Below are 8,384 nucleotides of genomic sequence, written 5' to 3'. Positions count from 1 at the left end.
AGATTTTTTTTTTTTTTTTTTTTTTTTTTTGCCAATGCAGCTAGTAACGTTGACTGGACAGTAGTTGACAGGTGATGTGTGATCACCTTTTTTGAACAGGGGAACAACACTGGCAATTTTCCAGTGCTCTGGAGTGGCGCAGTTGTTAAGGCAAAATTGAAAGAATGAAAGCTGGTGCAAAAGAGAGAACCCACCACGTTTGAGAAGCAAATAAGTAACGCCATCAAGACCAGGAGAAGCATAGTTGCGCTTATTCTTGAGGTGGCCTCGCAGCATTGCGGGTGTGAATTTCGCAGATGTTAGGGAATTTGATGTCAGAGTTGATGAAGAAGGTGCATTTGAATTTTCCACAGTAAAAATGCCAGCATAGCTTTCAGCAATAAGCTCAGCACATTCCTTGGGATCATTAGCGATTTGATATGTATGGGGATTGTAAAGAGGGTCAGCTGGAGAGTGAGGTCTCTGCTTCAAATGTACATATTTCCAGAACACTTTGCTGTCAGGGCTGGTTGCTATACGTTGTTCACTGCCTTTTTTGTCACTTACTTGAGATGGTTGGATGATCTATTGCGTCCTCTGTTCTCATCTGTTCTATGCTGTCTATATTTCTGTTCAGCATCACAATGATCTTTCCTGGCCAGTCTGTGAGCTTCACATCACTTCCTGGCTCTTGAGTGTCTTGACTGGCCTTCAGTCTGTTGCAAGCATTCTGGCCATGTCTTTGGTCTGAGAAAAACTGTCTTGACAAATATGTAAGTAGTTGTCTATCTTAACAAGTTACTTCCTTTCATAGTCCTACTTTCTGTTGAAGAAAAACAGGTGTGCCAGATACAGTAAGAAAGCTACTTAGTTTGCTGGCCTGCCTATCCTACAGCTACTGACTTCCAGCTATGTTACTTACAAAGATCTAGGTATTAATTCATAGTAAGCTGTGGGTGCTGCTCTTCTTGCTTTTACTACCCATTTAAATAAAAAAAAACTTTTTTAAATCACATAGAAAGCTTCATGTTGGTTCAAATTTACAATTTTACACTTAGCTGTTTGGGTGGAAGGAAGTCTCTGGCTGGGTTAGACTGAAGAGCCAAAAACTGGAGTACTTTTGAAACTTAATAGCTGATTAGTTAAATGTCATTGTAAAATTAATATATAAATTAATATAAAAAAAAAAAAAACAACCTTAAACAAGTATATATTTATTCACTTATTTTTTTCCTGTTACCATGGGTTAGATGAATAAATATCAGCTGAGATTTTTCTTTTGTTATTACTAGATATTCACATAGCTGTTAATCAACAGCTATCATCATCATTTAATCCTTTAGCATTTAAACCAGCTACATCTAGCCCAGATATGTTGTTTTATGTTCTAACCAACCAGATCCTGCTTATCACACACTCTTCAATGCCATTCTAAAAATATCACATCATCAAAATTTTGAAGCTACAAAATAATGCATGATTAATTAAAAACAGTGTGAATGAAAAATCATTACATTTGACCAAATAATCTTAATGCTAAAGGATTAATGTCTATATTCCATACTGGTGTGTGTTGGACAGTTTGACAGAATCCAGTGCCGAAGGATTGCATTGTGCTCCAGTGTCTGCTTTGGCATGGTTTCTGTGATTGGATGCCCTTTCTTACACCAACCACTTTACAGTGTATACTGAGTGATTTTGTGTGTGTGATCAACACTACTGAAGTTGCCATACAGCTTGCAATACTACAAATCCTGAGAGGAACAACTTTATGCAAGGAGATGAGTATTAGAGAGGGATAAAGTATGAGAGAAAAGGGCCTGGGCAGGGCATGATTCTTGCTCTGGAGGGGCTACAAAACTATGAAATTTTTAGTGATACTGAAAGAAGAAATATCAGCTTATAGAAATATATCTCATTTTTTGTATCTTGTACATTTGTTTCTCATATGACACTCATCATACATACATCATCATTTTACCTCTTCTTTCCACGATGGTATAAGTTGTTACTAAGAGTCCCCTTAAATGGATTGGGGACCATGTCTCACTTTACCGGTTCATTTTAGGCATAGTTTCTACAGTTGGTTGCTTTTCTTAGTACCAACCACTTTATAGAATGTCTACTGGGTGTATTTCATCATGGCATGAACACTGTAGGTTACTATATCTTTGGCAAGGTAAAAGATTCCTCTCTCATTTATGTTGTCTCTGTTTATTCACCAACCACTTAGCTGGGTGCATATGGTCCATAAGTATGTTTCTATTTTATTGCATTTTCCATGCTTGTATGTGTGGTACTGTCTTGTAGATGAGATGAGAAATAATCAAGAACGGACAATATCTACTCATACCATTGTGGATTGTAGTAGTAGTATGGAAGCATGCACTGCAACAGTGCATCACAACATCCACCATTTGTTGGTGATTCTCTACTACTCCTGACAGATGACATCACTCTGGCAACAACCCTCCAACCCATGGGTTTGTTTGCATAGTCATTTTTGGTGAGGGTCTTACGATGAACGAACATTAAATTATTGATGGATATCATCATCATTTAACGTCTCTTGTCTATGCTGGCATGGGTTGGACAGTTTGACCAGGGCTGGTAAGCTGGGAGGCTGCACCAGATTCCAGTCTGATTTGGCATGGTTTTCTACGGCTGGATGCCTTCCTAATGCCAACCACTCCGAGAATATAATGGGTGCTTTTACATGCCACTTGCGTGACACCAGTATCTGCCACGACTGCGATTTTGCTCTGCTTGATGAGTCTTCTTCTCAAGCATGACATAATGCCAAAAGTCTTGGTCATTGCTTCGATATAAATATATCAATGTTGGTTAATAAACCCATGATTTGGTGTCTCCTTCACAATATGAAATATATTTGATAAGAACCTTCAAAGTTATATAACCTGAAGTAAAGAGGGTGATATCAATAAGAACAGTTTTCATATCTGATATAGAAACAACTTATGTCATATGTAAATATTTAACAGTAATTGAACAGTTAAAAACAATGTACAGATAACAAGCTTAAACTTTTCTTTCAATAGCCAAATGATTTGAGAATTCAAAGTTAAGTCAGTGCTTGCTGAGATAGACAATCAAGGCATTCCAGATGTGACCATCCCATTTTTCATATCTAGGACTTCATTGTATAGTGTATTCCTTTTATTTTATTTTTTAAGGCTGTAGGTTGTAATTTGAGGGAGATTTGGCTAACATTCTAGGCTTTCTCTCTGAAGTTGTTCAATTGACAAGTCAGCTATTAAAAACTAAGGAAACATCAAATACAGTTCAAACAATTAGGAATATATCATATAGTTATATTCCTTTAAGTAAGTCCTGTGCTAGAACAGAAAACAGACTCTCGCCTTCATAGTCACTAAAATGATATATTTTTGTATTTTTCATCATCATTTAAAACCCAAGTTCTGTGTTGTATGGGTCGATAGGCTCCAACTAGCCTGAGGGCTGTGTTGGTTTTCATGACAGGATACCATTCTTAATGCCGCTAATTTGCAGGTGCCTTATTGTGATTTCTTTTAGCTAAGATTGAACTCTTAATGCATTATTGAAACTCAGATTGTTCTTACTTATTATGCAACACAAGTACATAGTCCACTTTTAGTATAACTTATGTTAGAACAAGCTGTATAATCAACAACACACGGCGGTGCGTCAGCATGGTCGCAGCTCTGAGCTGAAACTACAGCATAAAAAAAAAAATTAAAAAAAAAAAAAAAAAAGAGTTATATCTAAAATGAAATACAATAGCAATACGCACAAGTACAAAGCAACTCAAGGTTTTTCAGATATCGGTGCTTATAATAGTAGTAGAAAATATATTGATCAGAGAACAGTGGTCACGCAGGTACACAGCTGCTTTTATTTCAGACAGTGATGGCAGTCATAAATTTGTAGAGCATAACTTATATACATTCAAATACGAAATTTCCTTTTGTATTTGCTAACATTTCGTATTAGGTCAATTATTTATTCTGATTAGGTAGCCAAAAAGAACTGGGTTATGCCCAATGTATATTATTTGTTTTTTATTTATCTAAATAGATAAGTAATAATAACAGAATAAAACAAAAGTACTTACGGTTATGCCTGCATTGTGTCTGCTCATGATGATTGTATGGTTGTTCATTTTCCCATAGATAGGTTTATAATGTCAGTGGAAGAGCTGTTGACCTTATCATTGTACAGTGTGAGACAGTAGCTTAACCCTTTGAACCCGAACCACCCACAGGAATTGTATGTCCCACCCTAAGCTCTCAGCAAATTTCACTGAAAATGTTTAATTCTAGAATATATGCTGAAAGACCTGCTTGTTTCACAACACAAGGGTACAAAATGGTGGAAAATGATAGAATACAAGATGTTCAAGTCTTTTCTCACTAATTTATCTCCAATGTTGTACTTTGTTGTGCCAAACTGTATCTGGAAAATTTGCCACAAGACAAAAGATGAGTTGCTCACCTTGGTATATAATTGTTTCAACCAATAAGATGGGGTTAAGCAATTTCTTAACTCATTTAAAATTTCTTTATTCATTCGACAATGTAACTATTTGCACTGTCTGCTAGCAAGAATGTCTTTAAGCCTCAATGGATGGGTTTGTCTTTGATGTATTGCTTTATGGATAAGGCGTTTTTGGTCAGAATCATGCCTTCATCTTGCTCACATTCAAGCACAAAATATTTTTGAAACCATGGCAAGATATAATCAATAATTGGCCATGACTTACATATTTTGTCTTTCTTATTTACATTAGGATCATCCTGGTCAACACAGTGTAACCTTGACCACATAGCTAAAAACATGTTGCTTTTTTTCTGGCTCTCCACAGTCTGAGTTCAGATTCTGCTGAGGTCAACTTTCCCTTTCATTCCTTTTAGGGTTGATAAAATAAGTACCAGTTGAGCACTGGGGTTAATATAATTAACTCAATCTTCCTATAAAACTTCTGGCATTGTGCAAAAATTTGAAACCATCATTATTCAACAAATATTATGTATTTTCCTTTAATAACCAATTGCTGCCTCACCTTATTCTCACACCACCTTGGCTTTATTTGTTATTCTATAATCACTGTTGCCTCTCCACATTTATTGCTCCTCTTTTACTGTTGTGTTCCTTCCAGTCTGCTCTAACTATACTAATTATGTCCCCCAAGTAAATGAAACATAACTATGCCTCTCCATTCCATTTGAGAAGGTCATAGATTTCATTTAGTGGTTGTTGGCTACTCTAATGTGTAAAGTGTAAGTTCTCTTCAGTTCTTCCTTGTAGCTCTCATTTCAACTGTTATCTTCCTCTTAATCATACAGTACTGAATTTCTGTCTACTTCTGTCCTGTATTAAAACAGTTATAACTTTAATTGACTTCAATCCTTTTAGCACCTAATGTCTTGGTTTTAGTCATGTTCAAACCAAGTTTTCTAAATTTCTGATTTCACTGTTCATGATCTGATTTAGTATGAAGGCCAGACTGACACAAACAGGAAGCCCCATTGGCATCTGGTTGTGATTTCTCTATCAGGATAGGGTTGCACTTGAATTAAACCTAGCTCATTACCTCTGTCTAGTTCTCTCCTCAGCTTTATCGAGCCATAATCCTATAGCATCCTCAGTGTCTACAAGACTAAAGAGATTGTATTCAATGCTTAAGCAATCATCATTATTTGTATGGACCCAAACACACACAGACATGCATAATGCAAGTTGGATGCTTGTCACTTTCTTGTCTCTAACTCTTCATTGGTGGCTTGTTACTATGAGAGGAATGGCTGAGTGTATCTCTCCTTGCCAGCCCATAGCTTTTTCAGCAACAAACATTAGGTAATACTTCTTTGTGTTCCCAAGCCGAACTTATCAGGGATTCAGGAATGGTCTGCTCCTAGTAATATAACCTGTGGGCTCACTGGTATATGAAATGTCATGCTGCTCATCAACAAATTTCCAGCTATGGTTTAAATATTGTCTTGTTACCTTTGCTTTAGATAAATCTGTTGGAGTAAATCCTGAAAGAAACTCTGAATTTTCATAGATAGTCTAGTGTTGTACTCAACACTACTGTCAGCTACTACAGTTAATCTGTTAATCTGTTACATTTTTCCTTTGGAAATTATTAGCAATACCGAGAGGGGGAGTTTGATGTTTTGTACACGAATTAAACATCTCCCAGTGAAGTGGATAAATTGTCTACCATAGAGTAATAATATGACTGGACACATTGTTCTGGGAAAAATTGTATTTTAGCTGAGGTTTTCAAAAATGGTTATCCAGTCTTGCTTGAACACCTCTACAAGCTCTCCAGTCAATGTTGGAAAGAGAATGCAGTTCCACAGGTTATGTAGGATACCAATATTGTCACACTGCAAGAACAGAGCTGACAAAACTGATTGCAATAATTACAGTTTAGTCGAGAAATTCTTTATTTAAATAACTTTACTGAAACTTGCAGATGGAATATATCCTGAGTTGCAATGTGGCTTCTGCACCAATAGGTCCACCATAGTCATATTTCTATTCTATGTGCCTGCCTCAAGAAAAGTGTCAGGAGTAGAATCAGCCACTATATCTCACCTTTATTATCCTAGCAAAAAACTGTCAAGCACCTCTAGGTAGAAACAGCCTATTTAAGATTTTACCACTCATTAGTTGCCTACTTATGCTGCTAAGCATTATGAGGTCTTTCCATGTTAGTATAGTATGATGAGTACTGTGTGATATGAAGTATCTACACCCAAAGAATGTGAAGTGAAGAGTTGAGAGAAAAATGTATCCTTACCACAGCACTTTTTGCTATCTTTTTTTGTATTGTTCTTGAAACTCGGAGTTTTCAGCCAATGGTGTCTATTTTCATTTACTTGAGAGCTGTTGACTGGTTTTTTTTTAGTATTGTCGAACTAAAGGTCAAAACTAAGATAAGGAAAGTTATCATTGGAGACCTACTGTTTGCTGATGATACAACTGTTTCCTCAAACTCTGCAGAAAGCTTACAAAATCTTAAGGACAGATTCTCTAGAGCTTGTGCCCTATTCCTATTTGGTCTCACACTCCGTTTCAAGAAGACCCAAGTTTTAGGGATAAGGCATCACTTCAGCATCTCTTCATATTAAGATCAAATGTAAGGAACTTAATGTGGTGTATATATATGTGTGTGTGCTTTCTCTCTCTTTCTCTCTCCCTCTCTCTCTCCCTCTCTTTCTCTCTCTCTCTCTCTCTCTCTCTCTCTCTCTCTCTCTCTCTCTCTCTCTCACACATACACACACACAAAAATTCATTTAACTTAATACAAAAAAAAACCCAAAGAAAACAAAAAAGTTCATTATGCAGTTAATTACAATTGAATGACAAGAAAATATAGAATATGAATGAAGAGTTACAAAAAAGATGAATTTGCTTCTTTGGAAAGTGAAACATTGTAAACATATTTTGTATTCTTTGATTTTCATAATTTCTCCTGTTTTGGTAGCATGATGCATTCATTACTGGGTTGGGATTAAAAAAATTTTCTTCTTCTTTAGAAGTATTGTGTAGAAGTACAGCAAATGTGAAGTAATAGAGATAGGCTCTCAGCAAGCAGAGTCTGGTTGACCTGGTTTCCAGCTTCCATTTATATCATTCATTGTGCTTAGTTCTTAAGCACTACACGTTAGTCGTTAGTCTGCTTGCTTCAGTCTACCTAACTGAAATAAGCATTAAAAATTTTCTCCACAGTTGAATGGTTACTCTTGATAAAAGACACTCTGTAATTTATAAATATATTTGCTTCCAACACTCTAGATACAAAAATATTAGAAATGTTCAAGATTCAGTCAGCATACTGTCATTAATTATAAAGATGAAAATTTCGTTAGAAAAAAAAAGGAAAAGAAAAAAGTTAGTATGCCAGTATTTAATGATGTTTATTGTCGTTAACATTGGGTTAACGAACATGTTACTGAGGTTGTCTCACCTGAACCTCGTCACTCGAATTCTTACACAGAAGTGGGCATGGCTGTGTGGTTAAGAAGCTTGCCTTGCAACCACATTGTTTCAGGTTCAGTTCCACTGCATGGCACCGTGAGCAAGTGTCTTCTATTATAGTTGCAGGGTTGCAGGTTGACCAAGGCCTTGTGAGTAGATTTAGTTGACAGAAACTGTGTGGAAGTCCACTGTGTGTGTGTGTGTGTGTGTGCTTGTCAACTGCTGTTGGTTTGTTTACATCCCCATAACTTAGTTTATTGATCTCTTTTTACCAAACTGTTAAGTACTAGACTCGAAAAGAAGTGCTGGGGTCAATTTGCTTGACTAGACCCTTCACACATGCTGGGACACTGCCTTCTTTCAGTCATTGGACCACAGCATGGCCATAGTCCAATGACTGAAAAAAAAAAGAAAAA

The 8,384-nt window shown here is 36.4% G+C and overlaps 1 protein-coding gene across 4 annotated transcripts in view; it reads left to right on the top strand.

The window, feature by feature from the left end:
• The window catches only part of LOC106879711 (CLK4-associating serine/arginine rich protein), a 102,171-nt gene that overhangs the window by 29,414 nt on the left and 64,373 nt on the right, over positions 1 to 8,384 (top strand). The gene's annotated exons all lie outside the window — the stretch shown is intronic.

Source organism: Octopus bimaculoides, chromosome 11 (assembly GCF_001194135.2).
Source record: "Octopus bimaculoides isolate UCB-OBI-ISO-001 chromosome 11, ASM119413v2, whole genome shotgun sequence".
NCBI lineage: Eukaryota > Metazoa > Mollusca > Cephalopoda > Octopoda > Octopodidae > Octopus > Octopus bimaculoides.
Note: the sequence above shows the minus strand (reverse complement) of the source record. Positions and strands in the feature narration are given on the sequence as shown.